Source organism: Cornus florida, unplaced genomic scaffold (assembly GCF_030987335.1).
Source record: "Cornus florida cultivar Cherokee Brave unplaced genomic scaffold, ASM3098733v1 CherokeeBrave_3.0.0_Hap2_Chr01, whole genome shotgun sequence".
Classification (NCBI taxonomy): Eukaryota; Viridiplantae; Streptophyta; class Magnoliopsida; order Cornales; family Cornaceae; genus Cornus; species Cornus florida.
In genome coordinates this window covers 75,535,743-75,546,351 of record NW_026775571.1, presented here as the reverse complement: position 1 = coordinate 75,546,351, position 10,609 = coordinate 75,535,743, and the positions used below count along the sequence as shown (strand labels likewise).

The 10,609-nt window shown below is 34.4% G+C and overlaps 2 pseudogenes; both read left to right on the top strand.

Annotated features, from left to right (window-relative positions):
- Positions 1-401: 401 nt before the first annotated feature.
- LOC132275052 (putative wall-associated receptor kinase-like 16) lies at positions 402-4,554 on the top strand (annotated as a pseudogene).
- A 2,915-nt stretch (positions 4,555-7,469) lies between these two features.
- On the top strand, positions 7,470-10,191 carry LOC132275042 (wall-associated receptor kinase-like 22; annotated as a pseudogene).
- The last annotated feature ends 418 nt before the right edge of the window (positions 10,192-10,609 follow it).

The following is a 10,609-nucleotide window of genomic DNA, read 5'->3' as shown; positions in this document are numbered from 1 at the left end:
TTATTTAGTGTGGGCTCAAGTCCATTTATAAACTTTGACTTGAGCCCAACGGGACAAAATATTTTGCCATACCTACTTGTGCCTATAGCCCTATGAGTCTAGAAACATTTTTTTATTTATAAACATATTAGATAATTGCCGCAATGAAGGCAAATACAAAATAATGGTAGGCTCCAACTTTGAAAAAATGGTTTAATGACTCCACCATTGAGTAATATTGAGTCAATGACTAATAGATAGTAGTCTTGTCTTCTTCCTTTTTCATTCTTCCGAAAGCACACCCACAGAGAGTGATTATTTAATTGGTGATTACCTCAATGATCAATATTCCAGCCTACTTAAATGACTAATAGATAGTAGTCTTCTTCTTCTTCTTCTTTCTTTCCCTCTAATCTTCCAAAAACAGAGAGAGAAAGGTTATTCAATTGGTGCTGCAAATCGCACTATTGTTATGGCTAACTCAAGTATCATCGGCATTAGCAGCATCACTAGCAAAGCCTGGTTGTCCAGACAAATGCGGAAATATTACCATTCCATGCCCATTGGGTATTGGAGCCAATTGTTTTGTTGCTAATGAGTCGCGTTACTCGTTTGAGATAATCTGCAACAAATCTTTCACCCCACCCAACCCATTCATCACTAGCATGAACCTTGAGGTGCTTGAAATCTCATTAACAGAAGGCATTGTTCACGTCAACAACCAGGTAATCACTTCTAATATATTGTGATAACAAGGGATGCCTACTCCTTTTTTCTTCTCAGACACCTACACCCGATTCACGGCCATGGGTTGTGACAACCTCGCCTTAATCCACGACTGGCGATCGGGAATGGCCATAGGGTACGTGTCCAACTGCAATGTTACTTCAAGAGATAAAAGATGCTTTGGCATCAACTGCTGCCAAACCACAAACCCTCCATCACTAGACTTTATCAATGCATCTTTCAGAAGCATAGATTCAAACAATGATAATAAAGGGTGCAAACATGCCTTTATGGTGGACCAAGATTGGTTCACTAACCTGACCGATCCCTATGCCGTGCGGGAAATGAAGGTGCATGGTCCCTGCTGTGCTGCGTTGGGGTACATATGAGATGTGCCATTCATTCATTGGCTACAAGTCTAGTAGTTCATTATGCGGCACTAATGCTTTCTGTTTCAATCGAACTTACGGACGTTCTAGCCTATGCCAATGTCACCAAGGTTATGAAGGAAACCCGTATTTGCTTCATGGATGCCAAGGTAAAGTTCGTCACCAAGAACAGCAAACACCTAGCCACTTGTCTGTATTAAATTTTAGTATAAATTACACTGACCTCCCCTGAAATTTGAGAGAACCAACAGGCAATTCAGATGCAGCAGTCAGGAGCAGATACTCTGACTCTTCACGAGATGGTGAAGGTGATCATGAACGTGGAAGTGGAAATTATGTTGCTGATGTTTTGATGAATGTAGGGATTGTGATGATGAATGATGTTAGAGAGAGAAAGAAATGGATGAGAGTAGATTTTAGAGAGGTAAAAATAGGTAAGGAGATGTTAGATTTTAGAACAAGTTGTACACAAATAGAAGTAGGTCGGGAAAATAGAACAAGTTGAAGGGAGAAATAGATTAATATTAATTTATTTAAATATAATAAATTTGTATGTCTATATATATATATATATATATATATATATATATATATATATATGCATTGATGTAGATTACATAGAATTGTAAGGTAATTAATGTCTTCTTGCATAATATAAGGGTAGTTTAGGTACTATATAAATATTTTTAACTATTTCTAACAGTCAAATGATAGAAGAGTGGTTGAGCGCACACACCAAACCTCAAAGGAGATCAAAGTAATAATTAATAAACTCCAGATGCTCTATTAGCATGTAATTTGACAAATTAAGCCATAGGAGATCAAGTGCAATTTATTCTACTAGCTCAACAAATTAATGTCTTCTTGCATAATAAAAGGGTAATTTAGCTATCATATAAATAATTTTTAACGATCCTAACAACTAATTAATTGGTGGGAGGGATTGTTCAGCACACACGCCAAACCTTAAAGGAGGTCAAAGAAATAAACTCCAAATGCTCTATTAGCGTGTAATTCGACAAAATCACGTGGAATAAGTGTAATTTACCCTAATTTTAACAATATGTACACAAGTTATAATCTATTGTCATTTTTCTGTGTATGTCTCTACTACTATGTATGAAGTCATGTGCAGCTGCGTAGACAAATATGTTAATAACTTATTAATTTTTTTTGATTTTGTATGTCAGATATTGATGAATGTGCGAGGAGAGAGACCAATCACTGTGAAAAGATCTGTGAGAATACGCCTGGAAGTTACAAGTGCCGTTGTCCAGCTGGGTACTTATCTATTGGTCGATATAGTTGCTATAAAGTACCCAAGGTTATTGAACCCAAGCAAAACAGAAATGTGATCATTATTCTAGGTATGTCCTTTCCACCACGACGTAAACACACACTCAGATAACAAAGCACATATGTTGAGGTATTGATTAGTGCTTAATCAGAATCAATACAATTGATCGATTTAGTTTGAGGCCATATAAAAAGGAACAAAATTTTGAACCAAGCTGAAGTAAAAAAAAAAAAACTAGAAATTTTAGTCAGTCAATATGATTTTTTTAACACAAATAGGATTCAACTTTGCAAACCTTGAATCCCTTATAATAGTACAACTACTATAGGAAACATGGTAGCAATTATGTAGCTCCGAAAAGTAACCAAATAGCCTAGAATCAAAATTGTGGACCAATAGCTTCAATTCAAAGTCAAGCTTAATTTAATATGGCTAATTTAATTCAGTAGAGTTGGTTCCTAATTTCTGTCGACAATTTCAACCAACTAGTTCTATGCTCACAAAAAAACTACCATGTAGCAAGGATATGGTCCCATTGACTCTAACCATACAACTGGCTAAATTTTATTTAAACACTAGAATACTGGGAAAGGACTTGTCTTTCTTATGGGAATAGAATGGATATGAACGAACGTAGGAAAAATTAGCAGATATACAAGTATTTTTTTCACTCAATCATAAAATTGTTAGGTTGAAAAGGTGATTCTTTCATATTGAGTTCTGCAGGTACTGGAATAGGTCTCGGAATACTATTTTTAATTGGTACATGGTGGATGATTAAACTGGTGAAAAGAAGAAGGAAAATTAAGCTCCAGCAAAAATTCTTTAAACGAAATGGGGGTCTGTTACTACAACAACAATTATCTTCAAGTGAAGGTAATGTTGATAAAACCAAGCTCTTCTCTTCAAAGGAGTTGGAAAAAGCCACTGACTACTTTAATGAGAATCGAATACTAGGGCAAGGAGGCCATGGTACTGTTTACAAAGGCATGTTAATAGATGGTAAGATTGTAGCGGTTAAGAAGTCCAAAATAGTGGATAAAGACCAACTTGAACAATTTATTAATGAGGTGGTCATTTTATCACAAATTATCCATAGAAATATAGTCAAGCTACATGGATGTTGTTTGGAGACTGAAGTACCTTTGCTTGTTGACGAATTCATACCTAATGGAACTCTTTTCTAGTATATCCATGACCAAAATGAAGAGTTCCCTTTATCCTGGGACATTCGTGTTCGGATTGCTATAGAAGTTGCAGGAGCGCTTTCCTATCTATACTCAGCTGCCTCCATACCCATTTATCATCGAGACATCAAGTCCACAAACATATTGTTGGATGATAAATACAGAGCAAAAGTGTCCGACTTTGGGACTTCAAGATCACTTGCAGTTGATCAAACTCACTTGACCACAAAAGTACAAGGGACCTTTGGATACTTGGATCCTGAGTACTTCCAATCAAGTCAGTTTACAGAGAAAAGCGATGTTTATAGCTTTGGAGTAGTTCTTGTTGAGCTCTTAACAGGGCAAAAACCTATCTCATTTACCATATCTTTAGAATGTCGAAGTTTAGCAACATTTTTCCTATTGACAATGAAAGAGAATCGTCTGTTTGATATTCTTGATGCTCGAGTTGTGAAAGAAGGTGGGAAAGAAAAAATCATGCAAGTTGCTAATCTTGCAAAACGATGCTTGAACTTGAATGGGAGGAAAAGGCCAACAATGAAAGAAGTTGCAACAGAGTTGGAAGCGATTAGAATGCCACATGGAGCATCCACTATTCAACAAAACTATGAAGAGGTCGAATTTGTGTAGCTGACGTCACTGGGCCTTCGGATGTTGGTTCAACTTCGACGAGTTTTTATCAAGATAGTAGTGTATCATCATCGTTAGATGTCCAATATCTATTATCAAAGTAAATATGGTGGTTAAGGTTTTGTTTTTTCCATATATTACATATCCTAGTTTGAATAATAGTGTATAAGCACCGGAAGATATTCCTACTTCTGGTGTTTAAGAAATCATGATCAGTAAGAAAATTTTAATGTACTCTATATTATTTTCCATCTTGTGTAAGCTAATCATGATGAGAAATATGCTTGACATATGTTTCTTTGAAGTATTTATGGATATCATTTTATATCTAAACTTGAATTCTATACGATGCTTTTTTTATTGATTGAATATGATACATCTCTTCTGTTGTTTTCTGGTGCTCTAGTTGAGAATTGTCCATGTATTCTCAATAAGAATTGATGCATTCTCTTATTGGAGATCCCTATATAGACCAATACAGTCAACACAATACAGATGCACCAAATTCTACTAGTTCATTATCAACCACCCAAAGAAGATGGTCCAAAGATATGCTCCATTTGGCTATATCTAAGAAAAAAATATATATCATGATTATTAAGAACTCAACGAGATCTTCGCCCTCAAATCAGACAAACAAAGAAGGGAATCCCTTTGAGGTCTTCCGCTTTCATTTATCTATGTTTATTTTCCTATCAAATGATTATCTAGCTACTCCCTAGGCCCTTATATATCAGCAAGAGATAGGTGATACAAAAGAATAAGCTCAAAATCAACATTTATTCCAAGACAAACTCTCTTGCACGAGACTTTAGCCATAATGATCCTATGTCAACTCAATTTACAAAATTATGGAGAATTTAAAAGGTCAACATCCTAAAAACTGAATCTTAAATTCCCATTGTTTGGGTCTCGCTTATAGATTAAAATCTTAGGGCAGTTGAAAAATACATGCAGATTCAGTTACAATTGGGATCCATACATCCATATTAATATATACACATAAATTTCTTCAAAAAGCACAATTTTTTATCTAAAGAGATGAAATATATACTGAAAAACAGTTATAAACATACAATTAATGGTTCCAAAGAGAAATTGATAAAATAAGCTGTTGATTTCTTACTGACCTTAAATTTAGAAAAGTGATACAAAATAGAGTTGTATTCACTGGAACAGAACTCAACAGTTAGAGGTAAAACTGAATGCAAAAGGGAGATGAGAGAACAGAGATAATTTTCACCAAAAAAAAATTTAGGCCGTGTCTTCTTTTGAGAAATATTTTTTTGTGCTTGAGTACATTGGACACATCCAACCATTTATTACCTTACCTCTAATACATTAACGGTCCAAATGCTCCCATTTACAAGGCGAGCAAGTAAAATTTTCTCCTTTCACAGGTTTCAGGCTATTCTTCTATGTAATGAGACAAACGTGTAAGCAATGTGGGAATCAGTCAAACAGCACTTTATTACTATACCTGTAAACTGACCAGATTCAGTTTACAATATTCGGCCCTGATTCGAATCTCTATCAAATTCAATAATCTGAGAAATAATTTATTAATAAATATTTGATTGTTATGGTCTGTTTTTAAAGGGAAAAAAAACGGGGTAATTTCAAAGGAGATTGGCAAACAAAGATTGAGAAAAATTAAAAAAATTAGATTTTTAATTTACTATTTGTTAAAGAGAGAGAGAGAGAGAGAGAGAGAGAAAATAGATCTTTAATTTACTATTAGTTAAAGAAGAGAGAGATGAACGTACTATTTGATAAAACTGAAAATTAAACTGAAAATTTCAAATACTGAATTTTAAGCATTATATTAATCTGTAAATTTATTTAATATTATATTAATTTTAAGAGCTGAATTCATTAAGATTCTTTGTTAAATGCAAAAGCTAAAATCTAAATGTTGTATGTATTACATTTTGCTTGAATATCTTCTACATATAATATTATTATAAAAGATATTATATTAAAACATAAACATATATATAAAATAATGAATTTCACCAAAGAAATATATTAATTTAACGATGCATATTAATGTCAAAACTGATCATAAAAATTTCAAAATCAACATATAAAATGAATAACTTATGAAAATGAAATATTTATGAGAATGCGATTAGAATTCACGCATAAATCATTCGATTTTTATTTATATAGTAGATTTTTATCATAACAATGGTGCAAGGGTTTCATTACATGATTGTTGATTATAAAGTTTAGTGAACCATGCAGTGTTTATATATATATATTGATTTATTTATATTTTGTTGAATATTAAAATCACTTACTGTGGTTTGTGTCATTCAAAATTTTGGCCTCAGGCCCGAAGACTAAAAGCATATTGTATATTATATTCGGTGATTGATTTGGATTCATTTAGCTAACAAGAATTCGGATCAAATGTCTATCAAATTAAATCTTACCAATTTAATTCGACATCTTTTCCATAAATGCATCTTGAAGGCCAAGATTATACGCTTAAATTTGAATGTTTCAAAAATGGTTATAACTTATCAAATTCTTCTCATATTTTTATAGAACAAATATATATATATATATATATATATATATATGACAGATTATATCCAATGATTACTATATACGGTGTGAATAGCATTTCTTGTATCTCAGTGAACAAGAGATCACCACTATATATATATATATATATATATATATATATATATATATATATATATATATATTGATAATTGTAAATTTATAACTAGACCGCCACCCATGAACAATGAGAGTCCAATCCAATTGAGGAATTAAAAGGGAGATAGGATTCAAGGAATTAATTAGTAAACTCGTAGAGAATATTCAAATTAAGTGAACCTTGATACTCACAAAAAGACACTAATCTATATGATAATGGCTCCACTCAAGCTACATGGTAACATAGATTAGGGCAAAAGAAGTTACTACAAGTGGTCAGACCAAGTCACCCCATTAAAAATAAATAAATTGTTTTCCAAGACAAAGAATGGCAAGAAAATGCCAGAACATTGATGTCAATGACTCAATATCATCCATTAAACATTAATTTCTGATAAGCACTTTATCACAATTGACAATAAGGTAATGCTAAACATTACGTTAAAAATGGTCAAGAATGGATGAATGCCTCCAACTTCGGAATAACGATTTACTGACTTTGCCAAATGCCATCGACTAATGTCCAATAGATTGTAGTCTTCTAATTACTTATTTCCCTTCCATCTTCCCCAAAATTGTGTGTGTGTGAGAATGGTTATTCAATTGGTGCTACAAATCACACTATTGTTGTGGCTAACACAAGCATCGTCAGCATTAGCAGCAACACTAGCACAGCCTGGTTATCCAGACAGATGTGGAAATGTTATCATTCCTTTCCCTTTTGGTATCGGAGCCAATTGTTATTATGAAGAGTCATTTGAGATAAGCTGCGACAAATCTTTCAACCCACCCAAACCTTTCATCACTAGCATCAACCTTGAGCTGCTTGAAATCTTGTTATAAGAAGGCATTGTCCACGTCAACAACCCTATAATGACTTCTAATTGTGAAAACAGGACCAATAATCAAGCTGTGTCCTTGATTGGTGCTCCTTTTTCCTTCTCAGACACCTACAACCGATTCACAGCCCTGGGTTGTGACAACCTTGCCTTAATCAGCTGGCAAGGAATCATCATAGGGTGAGTTTCCAATTGCAATTTTACTTCAAGAGATAAAAGTTACTATGGCATCAACTGCTACTAAACCACAATCCCTCTAACAATCATGTTTATCAATGCATCTTTCAGAAGCATAGATTCAAACAATGATAATAAAGAGTGCAAATATGCCTTTATGGTGGACGAAGAATGGTTCACTAACCTGACAAACCCCTATGCCGTGCAGGAAATGGAGAAGGTCCCTGCCGTGCTGAATTGGTATGCATACGGGATGTGCCATTTATCCGTTGTGTATACATATGGGCCATCATTATGCGGCACGAAAGCTTCCTGCACTTCCCCTTCCAATAACAGCTCAGGTTATCTATGCCAGTGTGACCGAGGCTATGAAGGAAACCCATATCTGCCTAAAGGACGCCAAGGTAAAATTCTGCAATTAGTAAATTTGCACTGCAAATTTTCAATTTAGTTATGCAATACCAGAGTATATCTTTATCAATTGATTACCAAGAAAAGCAAACACCTAGCCACTTGCCTTTATCACTCTTCTGTGTTTAGCACAAAGCATATGCCTCAACTACTATGTGTGTAGTCCTGTGGGCTGTGCCGGTGCGTAGACAAACATTTTAATACCATATTTTGTTTGATATTGCATGCCAGAGATCGATGAATGTGCGATGAAAGAGACCAATCGCTCTGAGATGAACTGTTCGAATACGCCAGGAAGTCACGAGTGCTATTGTCCACCAGAGTACTTAAAAGTTGGAGATTATTCTTGCTATAAACTCAGGGGTAATGCAGGCAATAGAAATGAGATCATCATTATAGGTATGGTAAACTGAATTCATTTGATTTGGTTTTTATACTGTTGACAGTTTAATTGGGTAATTCTGCACTCACAATAAAACTATGTAGCAATGATATAGTCCAATTATATATATATATATATATATATATATATATATATATATATATATATATGATAAAGTCCCATTACAGCACTCTAACTTTACAACTCGCTGCCTTTTTCAACACTAGAATACTGGAAAGCGACTTGTCTTTCTTTTGGGAATAGATGGCATATGAAACAACTTAGGAAATATCAGCATATAAAAGTATTTTTTACACTCAAGCATAAAAGTTTTAGGTTGAAAAGGTGATTCTTTCCTATTTAATTCTACAGGTACTAGCACAGGTCTCGGAATACTATTTTTACTTATTGGTACATGGTGGATGATTAAACTAGTGAAAAGAAGAAAGAAAATTAAGCTCCAAGAAAAATTCTATAAACGAAATGGGGGTTTGTTACTACAACACCAATTGTCTTCATGAGAAGGTAATGTTGAGAAAACAAAACTCTTCTCTTCAAAGGAGTTGGAAAAGGCCACTGACCACTTTAATGAGAATCGAATACTAGGGCAAGGTACTGTCTACAAAGGCATGTTGACTGATGGTAAAATTGTAGCGGTTAAGAAGTCCAAAATAGTGGATGAAGGCAGACTTCAGCAATTCATTAATGAGGTAGTCATTTTATCACAAATTATCCGTAGAAATGTTGTCAACCTACATGGGTGCTGTTTGGAAACAGAATTACCTCTGCTTGTTTATGAATGCATCCCTAATGGAACCCTTTTCCAGTATATACGTGACCAAAATGAAGAGTTCCCTCTTTTCTGAGGCATTCATATTTAGATTGCTATAAAAGTTGCAGGAGCTCTTTTGTATCTACACTCGGCAGCTTCCATACCCATTTATCATCGAGACATCAAGTCTACAAACATACTATTGGATGATAAATACAGAGCAAAAGTGTCCGACTTTGGGACTTCAAGATCAATTGCAGTTGATCAAACTCACTTGACCACAAAAGTACTGGGGACCTTTGGATACTTGGATCCTCAGTACTTCCAATCAAGCCAGTTTACAGAGAAAAGTGATGTTTATAACTTTGGAGTAGTTCTAGTTGAGCTCTTAACAGGACAAAACCAATTTCATCAACCAGACCTGAAGAATGGTGAAGTTTAGCAACATATTTTATAGTGACAATGGAGGAGCATCGTCTGTTTGATATTCTTGATGTTCAAGTCGTGAAAGAAGGTGGGAAAGAAGAGATCACGCGAGTCGCTAATCTTGCGAAAAGATGCTTGAACCTGAATGGGAGAAACAGGCCTACAATGAAAGAAGTTGCAACAGAGTTGGAAGTGATTATAATGCCACATGGAGCATCTACTATTCAACAAAACTATAAACAGGTTGAATTTGCGGTAGCTGAACTCACTGGGCCTTGGGATGCTGCTTCCACTCCGACAGGATAGTAGTGTATCATCATCGTCAAATGTCCAATATTTGTTGTCAAGTAAATATGAGGGTTAGGGTTTTGTTGTTCCATATATTATATGTTTTTTTTTTGAATAATAGTGTATAATCACTAAAAGATTCTCCTACTTCTAGTGTTTAAGAAATCATCATCAGTAAGAAAATTTTGTTGTCCTCTATCTCATTTTCCATCTTGTGTAAGCTAATCATGATGAGAAATAGTCTCAATGCTTTTTTTTAGTAGTTGAATACAATACATCTCTTCTGTTGTTTTCTGGTGCTCCAGTTAAGTTATGCCGATTCTGAATTAGAATTGATGGATTCTCTTATTTGGGATCCCTATATAGACCAATATGGTCAACACAATACTGATGTACCAAATTCTTCTGGTTCAATATCGACCACCCAAAGGAGATG